This window comes from Astyanax mexicanus, chromosome 6 (genome assembly GCF_023375975.1).
Source record: "Astyanax mexicanus isolate ESR-SI-001 chromosome 6, AstMex3_surface, whole genome shotgun sequence".
Classification (NCBI taxonomy): Eukaryota; Metazoa; Chordata; class Actinopteri; order Characiformes; family Acestrorhamphidae; genus Astyanax; species Astyanax mexicanus.
Genome location: NC_064413.1, coordinates 38004244 through 38021168, shown reverse-complemented (window position 1 = coordinate 38021168; position 16925 = coordinate 38004244). Strand labels below are relative to the sequence as shown.

Here is a 16925-nt window from a genome sequence, read left to right as displayed (position 1 = left end):
CATATGTAATTTACAGCCAAACAGCATTAAAATGTTGCTTAAATGTAAAAAAAAAAAAAAAGAATAAATACAAATAAATGAGAATCTTGGGAAAAAAATATATTTAATAAGTTTTGTTGGACAGCTTTTAATTGATTTGGCAGAAAAAGATGAGAATAAATAATTAATTGAGCCAATTTCTGTTTCACAGCAGTAACAATTGAATGTAGTCAATAGACATAACAAGCAGAGTCATTTTCTTCTACATCAATACTGAGGCATGAAATATTAATTAAGTGGACTGATTGATCTGCTCTGTAATGTATGCTGTGTGTGAGATATTATAACTAGGCACTTATTTCCTGGCTTGCCGTTATAATCCTACTAGATTTTGCACTTTTCTGCATATGTATTTTATTGCATTATATATTTTTGTGCCCATTACATTAATGAGATAGTAATTGGAAAATAGATAGTAAATTAGATAGTAATGCAATAATTTCTACAGTGAAGCAGCAGAGCAGCGCAATCTGAATAGATAAGTTCATACTTTTAAATGGATATAATAAAATAAACATACAATACATTTTATTATCACACTGATAAATAAGGTTTAATTGACCTACAATAACCACTCTAACAACTCTAATTGCTAATATGTCTCACATTCCTTGCTATCTTCTGATTTTATTTTAATTACACTTCTTTTAAAAAAAAATTACACAGATACAAGTGTCACAAAAGATAATAATAAAGAGAAGAAGGAGAAGAAGCAGTACCTTAAGCTGAGAGTGAGGCTGATGGGCAGAGTAGAGCAGGATGGCAGGGAGGAGAGAGTGTGAGAACACACGCAGTGCTGAACCGGAGCTGATCAGAAACTTCTGCACGCAGTGAAGGGGCCGCCCTTAAATACCCCTCTGGAGTGGGCTGGCTCTGTGTGGCCTGCGTAGCAGCAGCCCCACTATTGCCTTGTCTGTGTGTATGCATGTATGCGTGTGTTTGCGCAAAGCTGACGCAGAACAGAGTACTTTATTTTCACAGGATACTCTCTATGACATTGTCACTCAAGGGAACGGGGGCCCCGTTCCCAACACACACACACACACCCACAAAACTCACAGGACCTCCAGCTGAACTACCTCTGCTATAGGTATAACTACTGACATTAAATGTGTATGATATTTTCATCTGAATGTGGATGGATTGATGGATGGATGGATGCATGGATAGATGAATGGATGGATGCATGGATGGATGTATATGTGGATAGATAATACACGGACGGATGAATGGATACATATACAGACAGGTAGATGAATACACTACAATGTCTTGATTCGCATAAAGATGTTAGAAAAGATCTGTGTCAGAATGATGTTTCATAAGACAGATTTGGAGTCAAGGATGCCTTATAAAACTATATCACACCATTTGGTAAAAATGTTCTTATCTCTTTAAATTTGCATGCTTGTTTACATTAAAACATACATATATACACATATATACAACATATGTAATTTCAGAGAATTTTTTGTTGAAGTAAATGTCTCTACTGTCTAGAGAATCAAAGCATTACTGTGAGGATTTAATTGCCTTCAGTGACACTGCATTAGTGAGGTCAGGATGGATTTTGGATGATCACTACCTCACCTCAATCTTAACCTTTCAACTCATCACAAACATACTGAAGGAAGCACCTTTACTCCATAGAATCCCGTTTTAGCACTGGCCTATAACCTAATGTGTGGGTCTTTAAACCTCTCTAGCCAGCGCCTGACATTAGGCATGATACAAATATGTTTATGTTCATCTGCACCAGAAAGTCTTGTTCTAGTGTCAGTACTTCTCTTCAGGAACAAGACAAGATGTGTGTGCATTTGTCTCAGCAATGGGTGCAACTTAAAAGAAGATTAATGCATTCATGAGAAGGTATGTACTCAAACACTGGACATACAGGAATTTCATGTTAAACTTATATAAACTCCTATTCACAAAAGCACATATTTATATACAGTTCTGGAAAAAAATAAGAGATATGTTTGTCTGATTTTGCTATTTATAGGTATACAGTATGTATGAGTAAATTGAACATTGTTGTTTTATTCTATAAACTACAGACAACATTTCTCACAAATTCCAAATAAAAATATTGTCATTTAGAGCATTTATATGCAGAAAATCAAAAATGGCTGAAATAACATAAAAAAGGATGCAGTGCTTTCAGTACAAGTTCATATTCATTTCTTAAAACATTCAGTTTTAAGAGTTCAGAAATCAATATTTGGTGGAAGAACCCTGATTTTTAATCACAATTTTCATGCATCTTGGCATGTTCTCCTCCACCAGTTTTACACACTGCTTTTGGATAGCACTACGCCATTCCTGGTGCAAAAATTCAAGCACTTCAGCTTGGTTTGATGGCTGTGATCATCTCAGAGGTTTTCAATTTGGTAAAATCAAAGAAACTGTCACACGAGACCAAGGATGAGGATCCAAAAGCAGGTTTATTCACACAGACAGAAAAATCCAAGCAGAAGTAACAAGCAGGGAATATCCAAAAATCACAGTCCAAAAAACGAGAGCAGGAGTCAAAAAAACAGAGTAACATAAACGTACAGAAGTGCTTCGAAATGCAAGGTAAGACCAGACAGATGGGCTAAGCTGTGACAGAAACTCATAATTTTTAAGTGGTCTCTTATTTTTTTTCAGAGCTGTATGTCATATCACACACCAGCTGACTTGGAGCAGTTCGTAGGGGCCAATCAGAACAAATAACAGGGGCATTTGCACATACAGAGCCAGTTTCCCAGACAAGGATTAAGTCTAGTCTTGGACTATACAGCATTTACAATAGGAATGAGTTAAAGAAGTGAGGAAAGGATAGCAATAGGCACGGATGGGGTTAAACACTCACTCTCATTAAAAAAATCTTGGCTTATGGTTCAGATATTAATCTTAAAACCTATTATTCAGTAACAGCTATAAATTATTCAGCAACACACTGTGAAACAAATATATAAGTTATGCAGTTCTGAGAATGAAGAATTGAATTGCGGGTCCATGAGCAGGTCCTCAGAGTATAAGGGAGTAATAACTCCATCCACTCCTGAGGCTGTGGGGTATGTGTTGCAATAATTAGCAACAGCCACTTGCAGGACTGAGCAAAAGGAATGACCTGTTTCTCTTAGCCAGTAGGAGGCACTCGTTTGAGCATGCTGTGAGGAGACGGCAGGATGAAGTGAGAGACAGAGAGATGAGAAGATAGAGAGAGGGAGAGAGTAGAGTTATTGAAATGCAGGTCAGCAGGGAGTGGATAAAGAGATTCAGCAGACTGCTTTTATTTCTCATTACATTCTGTACATTCTCTTCTGTGCTTTGAGAAAACCAATAGTGTTCCGCCTGCATGGAACAGGATTTTACACACTTGAGACACTGAAGCGAATGCAGCTTCTGTGGACCAGCTTTCACACTAGCTGGGCTGGGCCCAAAGTCCCTGCTCTCTCATTCTGATTGGCCAAGCAGCACCTAGGGGACTGCTCCCAGTCAGCTGGGTTGAGAAACCTCTGTGCAGTAAGTAATATGGCCTTCATCAACGTTTTATTTAAATAATATATAAAAAGGTTTGTGTGTGATTAGCGTTTTATAAAAGTGCGTAAGATGGGATTTCTATTGCTTTAAGCCCTGAAAAGACCCATTTTTTCCCTGTCATCGCTAAATACCTTGCCTGGTTATTACAGTATAATTCCCACATAACCCCTTAGAACAAATCAAGCTCATAAATCTTGAGATTAATAGCAGATTTACAAGCCTAGGGAGATATGTTGTTATTAATACGATGCTGTCAAAACTATGAATTACTTTTCAGAATCAAGTTATTCGATTTTTTTCTAGTATAAATGAGATACATATTTAGTTTGTATAGGTACATGCCATATGTCTTAATAAATTTTTAAAGCCATAAAAAAAAAACATAAAAAAATACGAAATTCTAATATAAAATATGTGTTTTTCCATGTTTGCTTGTCTAGTAGCTGTACAGAGAAATAAACCTCAAATAAACTTGATAAACATACCAACACCATGCTTACTGTCAGGATTGGGCAAGAAGGATATAATCCCTCCAGCACTGAGATGTGGAGCAGTGGAAGAGAGTTCTCTGGAATGTTGGGGCACTATACAGTACATTAGCGATGAGCTGGGGAGTTAGAGAATAATGAGGTGGTGATCAACCTATCTTCTATCACTGAATGCAATCAAATCCTCACATCAAAAAGTCATCACATGTCCCAAAATCTATTAAAAAGTCTTCCCTTTAGAGTAAACTCCAACAAAAACAGGATAAACTCTTTTTAGTACCCTTCATTTCATAAGAAACAATAAGTGAGCAGGTGTCCCAATACTTTTGTCCATACAGTATACACCGCTTGCATAAACATTCCAATCTAATGGAAGATCCAAATGTACTCAGAAAAAAATGACTTTTATAAGGTCACGTAAGGATCACCATTCATGCTGTTGACCTAAAGGAAAGGTACAAGACTGATGATACTGAAGTTAAAAATAAAGCCATTAAACGTAAGCACTGATCAATAATCAGGAACTGGAAGCTGGAGGATATGAGGGAAGCCACACAGAGCAACAATCAATCTGAAGTGACTGAGTTCAGTACTGAAATAAGGTAATGAACAATTAGTGGGACACAAATTGAAGGCATAAGCTGAAGAAGGACAGAACTTGCCAGCACTAGACTCTATAATAAATGATACATAAATGTATTTCAAAGGGTGGTCAAAGCAATGCTTCAGAAAAAAAAAATGCTTTTGGTCCCCTTAATAAGTTTTTTTTTTTAAATAGATGTGGGAATTTAAAAAAACATTTATAGCGATCTAAAAAAGCTTCACTTTATCAGTGCCAAAAAAAAAAATTATATAACTGGTTGTTTGATAAACTAAAAGTGCTTCTTCTATGGATTTAAATCATTGTACTGACTTAAATGCTTGAACGTCGAGAAGTTTTAAATTCACTTGTGACTGAATCTTGACTATGTTATATGCTGAAGGTTTTATGTTAAGTCAGGAAGGCCGAGGACATTCACACATTGCAATGCTCAAGTAATTATGTACAGTAAATGCAACAAGTCACTGTAGATTACTGTAACTCGTAACGTGTCCCATGACTTTTACTATGTCTTCTGTATTAAATAAAGGTGTGATTTCTGCCTGTTTGTCCACATGGACAATTCTAGCCAGATGTTGTTGATCACAATCATTACCACTTACTGTTCTGTCTACTGAGATTGCTATGGGCCCTCGTGACTCTGTGAATAAGAGTTGTTAAATACCAGCACAACCTTAGGAATGAGATGTCGCATTTATCTGGCTCCAACTATGGTACCGACATGTTTGCCAAATTTTTTTTATATAATTTTGCACGGCACCTAAAATATTATAGATCTACAGTGTGTCCCATATTACAAATGCTGTAATTTGAATAAAACAAAAGCACAGATTTTAGAGTCAGTAGATTAAAAGGACTCCAGACACTGTATGGATTAGTTCAGTTCCACCAGCAGCTCAGCTGATTTAGTTTTTAATGAGGCACTGATAGGGTAATTGTAAATACTGGACTTCCTCAGTGAGATGTTTTCAAATGGTTTAGCTAAAACTCAAACACATTCAATATTGCAGTGTATGGTTTGCTCAGATAAACAGCTTTACATATAATTTTCCCAAGTGCATTCCCAACTTCTGCACAGTCTAACAGTTTGCAGAAGGCTGATGTTTCAATGGCTTTTCTGAAATTAAGTGTATCAATACGAAAGGGATGTCAGAACGTATCTATTAAGGGCCGGTGTGGCTGCAGGTTTTTGGTTGTAAACAACCAGCAACAAACCTGTTTCCACTTGTTAAACTAATAACTGATTAGGAGCTTCTGCTTGGCTGCAAGGAGAATCTCCAGTCACACCCGTCCTTTGTGGATAAGACTGGACACTCCTGCAACAGAGAATTGATCCCCCTTTGCTTCAGTAACAGCCTCTAACCTTTCGGGAAAGAGTTTTACACTAGATGTGAAAACAGTGCCACAGAAACGTAAATGCATTCAGCTACAAGAAATTATTAGTCACATTCCACATATTTATGAATGCCTTTCCAATGTAAAAAACAATGCTGCATTATTTGATTTTACAGAACTTCCATACGATTGTATTCAGACCAGAATACAAGCATGAGCACTCTGAAGTTCATGCTGTCACGCGGTCTAGTGCCAGAGCTCGCTCTTCACAATGGATTTTCTTTCTCTTTGAAACAAACCCACTGGCTCACCCACACCTCTCCAACATGAGTGTGCAAACCTGCACTCATGTTTGAGTGCCCCCTTACGTCACAAATCAAGCTAACAATGATCACTGTTTACGCCAATTACGTGGTCTTACAGATGCCAGCAACAACAGCATGACAGTGGTCAATTATGATTATAAAAAAAAAAAATTCACTAATATACACTAATACAGCAGTTTTGTTCGACCCCTTGAGTGCAGGAAGCTGATATTTAGAGCCACAGTACATGCACATCAATAGAAGCATCTGGAAAACCAATGTATGTACTGTGAATATGTGAAAGAGCGATTCCTGTGTAAGAGCATTTCTCCATGTGTCACACTGACTGCCTGTGCTAACGTATATATATAATGCCTAAAAAAAAAACATTTTTAGTGAACATATGCTATTATATTATTACTGTTTATATTATATATACCTTTCATTTTCCCCAACTGTACAAAAAACAAAAAAATGTATCTTAGCAGTTAAATAAAGCCACTATTTTCAAAACAGCTAAACCACCAGATAACAATGTCATATATGTACAGTGTATGGGTTCTCCAGGAACAACTTCAGTAAAGGATTGAAATAAAAAAGTAAATAAATAAGAAAAAAGTACAATTATATGAACAAAACATATGCTGTACAAATAGGTTAAAAGTCCTTTAAAAGCCGTTAAAAACTACAGTTGGAGTTTAAGTGTTATTATGTCCTGTGATACACAATCTGCAAATATATGAAGAGTTCAAAAAAGAGCACCCATCGGTTTTGCCAAAGAATTCTTCATATATATCAATGGATTAACACAGACCTTCTCCAAATCTCCAAAATGGCAACTTTACAAGAAACAGAAAGAAAATCTTATTAACTTTCAATGCTTTTTAAAAACTATTTAATTCAAATTCATTTTGCTACAGTTTTATTCATTAATTTATTATAAATAGCCAGATTCTAATTGTTTCAAAGGGTAAATGTTGAGGTAGGAGTTTTTGTCTAAGAGTAATAATAAAGATTCAAATGGTATGTTGTCTACACAGCTAAAAAGAAAGAATACTTGTGCAATAATAAATGTACACCCATGATATCTTGGAATTACTACACCACTGGAGAGGCTCTCCACATCTTTCCAAACGGAGGGCTGATTTGCTACCTCCATTCGGCTACGTTCTCCTGTCCTAATGCGTGAACATCCTCATTAGGCAATGTAAAACTAATTGGGCTTTTCTCAGTTAGTACTGGCTTTTTATGTAAGTTTTCCCTTTCTTTTACATTTCTCTCTGCTTTCCAAAGAGCACAAGTCTCGCAAGGGCAATTAAACATGCGGTCAAGGTCACAGCCTTCCAAAGCGGCTCCCGAAGCCTGGCGAGATCTCTTATCCGAACAATAGGAGCTTTATGAATAGCAATGAGGATAAATCCTACAGAGAGCAAACCGCCCATCCACCCTCCACAAAGTCTGTTTGAGGAGAAAAAGACAACATGATTCATTAAATAACCCAGTCGCACAACCCATCGTTTGGAGTGGGCACAAAACGCTGGCACACGAGAGTGGCAATTACTTAGAGTGTGTGAGTCAGAGGAGAGACAGCCCTTTCACCAGCACTCGCTCGCTCCTTGTGCCACATGGATACTTGTGCGCTCATAGATGCAGTCAATCGACAGCTCAATTTGGGAGGCCAAATCTCACAGTCGTCAAAAAGGAGACAATGAAATGGCAGAGCATTTTCCCAAACATTACACCACTGAGACGGGCCACGAAGATCAAAGTTTCTCAGGAGGTGTGTGGACGTAATAGCTCTGGAGATGCTTCAAAGTGTCGTCCATTTCACAGTTTTCTACAATTTATAGCAAGTCTTTTATAGTTCAAATATTTTTTAAGAATGTACAAAATTACCTAATAACTTCAGAAAATACTTTCATTAATACAGATGCATCACAAGTACAATCACATGAATTAGGACAATTGTGGGCTTACATGAAGGGAATAATAATTGCATACATAATTTAATACAATGCAAATCTTCCACAGACCACCAATGAAAGCTGAAGAGGCATGTGATATAAAATTCTTGCATGCTTTTAACATGTATCTCATTATTAATGAGTTGTTATGCATTTTAGATTTAAAAAACTTAATTACACAGTTTTAGTGGCAGATTACATAGTTTAGTGCTTTTCTGCAGCACCTCAGGCCTGTTATGTTTGTGCACTTACACATTACACATTATTAGTATCATTATAATTAAAGAGATTAACAATGCACATAAATGTGACACACATGCTTTAGATAGTTAGTAAATGAAATAGTACACATATATGGAAGGCAACAATGTAAGGAAAGAGGAGAAACAATGCAGAGTCTGTCGTTCAGAGCTGCACAACTTCTTCAGGAGTGAGTTCCGATCTGCTGGGTGCTTGTGTTGTCTGAGTAATTGGCTTGATTAGAAACAGCTGTGTATAATATTCTAGAAGGAGAGGGTATGACAGGGTATGGCAGGGGGTGTGACAGGTAGTTTATTCTTATCCTCATTACACTGCAAATCAAAATTAAGTTTAATGTAATAAAATAAAATATATTTTGTTGTTTTAACATAATTAAAGAAAATAACTGCACAAATATGGAAACAATGCATTACCTATGTATCTTTATTTTCATATTATAAATTAATTAACTCAATAATTAAAGGCAATTCAGTTTGTAACTTTTAGATTTTTGAGTTTACACAGCATTTTGAGTGATTTAAAGGAGAAATCCAGTGCGAAATGGACTTGAGGTGTAGTAAAACACGAGAATAAGTGATTCTCCCAGCAACCCCATTCACCCCAGCAAAACTGTCACAATATTTCTAAATTAATTCTGTGGAAATGTATGAATTATCATGACTTAATTGCACTGTGGCAGCGCCCAGAGAACTACCTGGAGGTGCAGTGTGTTTTAATAAACTACCTTTGCCCTTTCAAAGTTATCAGTGGCTCAATTTAAGCATCAGGGCCCTTAGAATTCTACCAATGAAGAGTGGAGTTTGTTAATGATGTCAATATAGCGATTTCTTTGCATGGGCACACTATGACCCTATCACTGGAGCAGCTAAGTAGAAGTATTTCTAAAGTGAACTGTAAGTGAACACAGTGTTACTGCAGTGCTGAGAATGACTAACCACCCAAACAATACCTGCACTCTGCTGGATCTAGGGGTCCTGACCATTGAAGAAGTGGGTAAAAGCACAGTCTGTAACAGAACTACAAATTGCTCTAATTTGGTAAATGGTGTTAATAAACCAAACCAAATATTAAGCAAGTAAACTTGAAACCTGTGCACACACTCCAATCAGAAATATTCCATGCATCAGTTTTACTCCTGTAAACATTTCTACTTCACTAAAGCTCAGCTGTTGAGCATCTCAAGCATTCAGTTCTAGAGTGCAGCCATGCAGATGTCTGACTGACGGCTGTGTCGCATAGCAACAGCTGAGACTCCTCTGTCCTCCCTTTGCTGTGAGACTCAGGATAGTTTCATCCTCTGGAAACCCCTGAGCAGGCAGGTGGCACAGCTGGCAATCAAACCCTTTCCTCAGTGTTTCTAAACAGCATGCCTCTGAGTGCACTATCACGGAACAGAGAGCCATGACTCTTATAGACAGTTGTTTGAAACACAAATGCACAAACAAATACCATAATTGGTGAATGGATATGGATTGCATTACTGCTTGGTTGCCTGTGTAATGCCTGTAGAAGTGGGAAGAATGAGTTCTCTAACAACATTAAGTCATTTAAGACTGCTGCAGTTCATGGATGAGACAGAAAGCAGATGACACACACACACACACACACACACACCACACATACACACACAGAATAACAAACGAGATGCTAATGACAGAGTGAGCAGTATTGATCCAACAGATTTCCAAAGAAGTTTAACCACAGCTACTCTGGTCATCTGTAATCTCCAGTCGAGGAAACTGATACTTCAGACATTTCATACAGCTTTACAGGGAATCTACTCTTTCCTTTTTAATCCAAAAGAAATCAAATCCAATCAAATTTATTTATATAGTGTTTTTTACAACTGTCACAAATCAGCTTCACAAAAATGTGATCACAGGACAGAGAATCAGGCAAAACATTAAACATAAAAAATACAGAATACAGAACCCCCAGCGAGCGCGGAGGCAAGGGAAAAACTCCCTCAGAGCTGAAGGAGGAAGAAACCTTGAGAGGACCAAGGCTTACATATACACACATCCTACTGGTCCTGAACAAACATTAAATATTTTATAATATTACCCATTATCTGCATTTTTGCAAGATTACTTAACGTATGAACCCGCAAATAACCCCTTAAACAAAAAGAGGGCAACCACTAAGCGTGCTCCTAAGCCCACCACTAAAACTTAGCACAATAGTCTTCTTTTACTTTCTGCCAACTTTTTACCTGGTTTAATCTTATTATATGTGTTATTTCTTTAGGATATTTAAACTTTTCAATAATTCAAATGTTTGAATACTTATTAATTAAAGTTGAATTAAAAGAGTGTATTTTAATTATTAAGCTGTGCATATACCGGTGGCATAAATTCATCTTAATATAACAGAATTCTGTTTGTCGCAATTATTTCTTGGGAAAGTATTTAGGCTAAAAAGCATTATTGGGACAGGCTTGCTCAGTTTACTATGGAGAATAAATCTGGGCAAAGCATTTCACAGCTATTTCAACACTGTAATTCTACCAATTCAAATGCAGTCCTAAGCAGTAGATATTCTGAGGGTCTCTCAGGACAGCCATGTGTATTTCAATAAAGTGAGCCTGAGGCTCTTTCCTTACTCCTACGGAGGACCGCTGGACTCTTCAGCTCACCACGGCCTACCTCCTGACTATCACATTGCCTGATTGGAAAATTCACTGTCAGCCTGTCAGTTCCCCATGAGCCCTCCCCAGAGACACCAGCACTGCAGTCACACAGCACTCTCTCAACAGCCCCCGAACCCGGAACACAGACATACAATCACTGCCACATTTCCTGCTCTTCAAAGCCACAAGAATGCAAAGCTGCACTGCACCACGCTGTGAAGTGCTTTAATGTGACTGTATTTGTTGGATTGGCTGAGCCACAACAGCATCATTAAGATGGGAAAAAATGAAATATGGAGATATACTGTTGTTAAGTATTGTTAGAGACGTACTTCTATATCATTAATCTACTTTAACAGACTATTTAATAGTCCTGTCATATGTAAGGAGCACTAAAAAATAATTAATCTATTTTGACCTCTATTTTGTTTTCATCTGTATCAGTAATGGAATGGAGCTAGTGTAGCATATATGTGACATCTTTCTACATCTTGATCTTTGGTGATCTGTGACTTTTACCACAGTTGCCACAGTTCCTCGTGCCCATTAAACAGAAGCTGCTACATATTAGGGGCTACACAAAGAAATGGACTAGTTGACTAGTCAGCTAAGACATACAGGGCCCAAGGCATACTCAAATTACGCAGCAACTTACTCAAGATATCGTGATGAAAAAAAAACATTGAATAATGCAAACAAAATGGTATTACACACATAAAAATTCTTACATTATTTTCATTGTTGGCACAACCATTCTAATGTGAGAAGAAAAGTAAGTGCAAGTCGGTAAAGTCATGTCTCAAAATTATCACTCTGGAGCAGAGAAAAGAAAAAAGAAGAAGCCGTAAGAAGAGAAAAACAGCAAGACAAAGGTATGTTTGCATCTCCAATATTACAATATTTTTAGTCATCATTAACCAAGCCTTCAGTTCAGTTTATGTTCTGGATTGGTTAGCTGTCTAGCTAACAAAATGCACCCAGGAGCTAACATTAGCCAGGCTACCAAATAAAACAAAAAATATAACCTGTTAAAATATAGACTTGGGTGCATTAAAGATGTAGCCTAAGCTAATTACAAATAATGCTAATGATAGTGGGTATATTACACACACAGTATAGCGTGAGGTGGTAAAAAAATTCTTGGGCCAGCCCTGTTAGTTGAATTTTTTTTTTTTTGGAATAACTAGTCGACTGAAAAAAATGACTAGTCATGCAACCCCTACTATGCATACAAAGACTATATAAACTACTCTCCGGCATCTCAAATGAGTCTCACTAATCTCTAACACATTATGAATTGCTTTAATGTGGCTATATTTTAGGATTGGCTGAGACACAAAAGCATCATTAAAACTGAGCATTGAATATGGCGATATACTGTCTTTAAGCAATGTTAGTTATTTATTTCTATATCCTCATCACCCACTTTAATAGAGTTATGTGCTGCCATAATTATGGAGCTATTTATTTAGAGCTATGGAGCTATGATTCTTTTTATTTGTTCTACATTAGTGATGAAATGGAGCTACTGCACAGTATATCCTACTGCAAAGTTTGTTTAATACCATACTAAAGAAACTTCGCTACCTAAATCACTCTTTGATTGCTCAGATGTGTTTCAGTAAACTGAGCAAAGGCTGGACTGCACCACGTTATAAATTTAATTAATGTGACTGTTTTTGAGGAATTCCTTTACAAAAACAGATAAAGATTTGTTTAAACGATAGCATGTATCTGTTTTTTGCAAATTAACAGATAATTTATTGGATTGGTTGGAGATAGAACAGTATCATTTAAACAGGAAAAAAAAACCTAAAAAAAGAGATATACTGTCCTTAAGCATTGTTAGAAATAACTACTTTAATAGTCAGTCTCTTTAATAGAGTGCTATCACATTGAAAGAGCACTAATTAACTAATTCTTTAACTAATTCATGTTCTTTTGTTCTATATTATTGATGTAACAAAGCTACTGCAGAATATAACCTGCATTATGTCCTGATCCTTGGTGATTTGTTTCTGCCACACTGATGTGCCGCAGGGATCTCCAGCAGCTACAGTTCCCTGGCCCCCTTCAACAAACTCTGTTACATATATACAAAAATACAAAATAACTTAATTAGACCACCTCTGCTCCCCCAGCCACCTCCAACTGGCCAAATGACAGTCAACACTTTGTTGTGTCTGCATCTCCTCATTCTTCCATAACTCCAACAGGTTTGCTGTGGAGACAGCTCTCACTGGCTTGGGGAGGGTGGTTGTTTGCCTGGTGGACATGTAATCATTTACACCCACCCACCGGTGTTTGGATGCCCACCTGCATCACCTCCGTGGGGGCACTTGAAGAATGTGATTTAGTTATTTTAGACTTTATAAGCCTTATGTATTCAGATATTGTTTAACATTCTCAGGTCTTAATATTCTGCTTAAAAAAGACTATTTTTGACTTTTTGATTTTTAGTCCTTAAAAGTTCCTATTTTAGATTGTAATTTTTCAATTTATCTAGTTGATGGTTTGAAATGTAGCAGTTTCACAGGCAACAAGACAGCCACAGAGCATGCTACCACCACCATGCTTAAAAGTTGGTACAGTGTTCTTGGGTTGAATGTCTCACCTTTATTCTTTCAAACATACCTCTGGTCAACTGACTATATTACTCAATATTTGTCAATTTTGTTATTGCGCATCACTATTGCACTAAACAAAATCTTTACCTGAGTATTGCTTCTTCCCACCACTGCTGGCCATATAGAATCTGATTTAAGAAGGAAGGGGAATGTTTGTCTGCAAACATGTTCAATGTTAGCACACAATGCTTCTGGCCTCAGGAAGAATAACAGTATATTGAAGGGAGGAACGCTTGCTTAATACAGTCTTCTCGTGACCAAATCATTGGCCTCAGGGCTCTGCACCCAAGAATGTTGTATTTCACTAAAATAACAGTCAAAATATCATCATTCGTAATGCGGATGGAAGGTATTTATGAATTGCAAACTGCAGGCACAGATTACGAGTCTAAACAGCTGATCAATAGACCCCCAATAGTTTTCTTCACCTAATTTTCCACTTTGATAGGTTTACAGTACTGGCCACTAGCAAACCTCACAGAGCTAGGAGACGAATGATGTGTCTCTGTGCCTCAGGCAAAGAAAAACCAATGATCTGCTTTAACACCTTTAATAGCTTCTTCAGTCTTGCCCTTGTGAGAAGAAAGGTGTAACCTTTCCTTTGTTCATGTGTTGATATTACTCATGATGGCTGTAAATGTGCTGAAATACTGTTTCAGTGCTAAAAACTGCAGCAGGTGCAGCTAATATAACTTATTCAATATATTTATTTTTTTATAATGTCAAGTTGTTTTTTACAGTTGAATTGTGTAAACTTTGTAGTGTTGTGCAAACATTGTTGTATTATGCGAACACTTATGAGTCAACACTTATCCAAGCAATGGTTTATCTAATCATCACCTGCTTAACAGTGCTTGTGACGGCTTCTCCAGCACTATATTGCACTATGTGGGCAAACTCTTGTTTGTATTATTCAGTTATACAGAAAACTGCTCCATTATACAGGTGTTGAGTGGTTATGAATCATGTGTCTATTGTGAGCTGCTTTATTGACTCTATTTATGCCCACTACAACAGCAAATTCAAAGAGACTCAATCAGTCATGTGATCTCAATATGAACTTAAATATGCCAGATATGTCAGATTAAATAAAAATCATTGATCATCTTCATCTACAGTGGTATCTGTCAAATGCTGGATAAACATTCAGTTCTTGACATTTATGCGTTTAAAGCAGGAAAGCATAAAGTGTAAAGATCTGATCCTAGACAACATGGTCAGTGCATCTGCACAAAACATCAGACGGGTCTTGTGAGTTTTTGATCAGTACCTACCAAAACTACTTCAAGGAAGGACTGGTGAACCGATGACAGTAGACCTCACACTTCAAAGTGTATGTTATTAAAATTGTACATTGTGCTCTCCTTAGTAATACAATATGAAATAAAACTCTCTGGAGACCACTTCAGTTTCTGAATCAGTTTCTCTGATTTTGCTATTTATAGGTAAATGTTTGAGTAAACTGAACATTGTTGTTTTATTCTATGAACTATGGACAACATTTCTTCCAAATTCCAAATAAAAATATTGTAATTTATTTGCAGAAAATGAGAAATGCCTGATTAATGAAATAATGAAAAATATGCAAAGCCTTTAAGTCAAGTTAAGTTAAGAGGACTTCAAAGAGGACCTTTCAGACCTCAAATAACGCAAAGAAAACAAGCTTATATTCATAAAGTTCAATAATCAATATTTGGTGGAATAACCCTGGTTTTTGATCACAGTTTTTATGCATCTTGGCATGTTCTCCTCCACCAGACTTACACACTGCTTTTGGATAAATTTATTCCACTCCTGGTGCAAACATTCAAGCAGTTCAGCTTAGTTCAATGGCTGTGATCATCCATCTTACTGTTGATTTTTTTCCAGAGGTTTTCAATTTGGTAAAATCATTTTTAGTTGGTCTCTTATATTTTTTCCAGAACTGTAATTAGTCCAGTGGAGAGTGCAAAGAAGCACAGCTGCATTTACAAATAATGTGCAGAGTACAGGGTTTCAACAAAAATGTGCAACTTACACTTCATAGTAAAAAATAAAAATAATAATAATTTCAACCAACCACCCCATTAACAGCTGGGCCACCATGAATCTAACTCAAAAAAAGATCCTTTTAGTGAGTTTTGTGAGTACAGAAAATTAATCCTTAATTCCACTTCAACATTGCAGAAGCTGAAATGACTGCTAAAAGCAAAAAACATATTTTTTTAATGAAAAAGAGTGAAATTATATAATCTGTTCATCTATGCTTCTTTTTGTATCTGTGGGTTTGTTTTAATGTTTAATCTCTAAACAACTGATCAGTCATCTCTGAGTTAACAGGAGCACACCCACAGGTAGGGAGACACACAGACAGAGAGAGTGTGAGAAAGAGAGAGAGCACACCTAAATGAATAATGCGTAGAATATGATATCTAACAGTGAACGGACAGCACCATGTACAGTCCCGCACAACACTAGTCCCTGATGCTCCATAAGGCCAATTACAGGTGTAAAGAGCAGACACTAAAGAGGGCAATAGAGTGATGTTCAGAGCTGTACCTATTACTGCTACAGAGCAGGACTGCAGGTGGGAAGCTTTGATAGATGATAGAAATGTAATAGCACAAGACAAGAGTTTTCAAACAGGACTTTATACAAGAAGTCTATACAAGTCTTCTCCAAAAGCTAAAATCAATTAATTTTTTGGAGGTAATTGACTTTGTGATCTGGCCTCTCTCCCACAGACATATTCATCAGTTTTCTAACTAAGGTTAAGATGCTGTTTAACAAAAGTTTAAATCAATTCGTTTTATGGTAATTGGTCTGTGTTTGCCAGAAGAAGCACTCTTCATGTATTAATCTGTTGTAGTGGGCAGTATTTAGGAATTCATGGCGATTTTAATTTCTCTTGGGTGGGATCAAGTAGGGCATGAAAGCAGCCCTTTCTTAATCTCTTCAGACTTAGAAACAGTGGTGGAAAGCTAAAACACTAAATCACTTTTTACAAGTGCTGGTCAATGTTAACTCATTTAAAGCATTTTTCAATGCAAATTTATAATTTTAGTTTGGTCAAGATTTCCTCCCATAATTTACACTTTTTACAGGGCCTGGTGATGTATTAGTGGTTTTATTTAGCAATGTAAACACAGTTACCCTGCTGTTTAGTTCA

The 16925-nt window shown here is 36.8% G+C and overlaps 1 protein-coding gene across 1 annotated transcript in view; it reads right to left on the bottom strand.

Annotated features, from left to right (window-relative positions):
• Window positions 1–16925, bottom strand: part of ccka (cholecystokinin a) — a 44211-nt gene that overhangs the window by 1448 nt on the left and 25838 nt on the right. Inside the window, exon 2 of the mRNA XM_022673652.2 lies at window positions 759–860. The gene's annotated coding sequence lies outside the window, so the exon portion shown is untranslated. The remainder of the gene's footprint in view (window positions 1–758; window positions 861–16925) is intronic.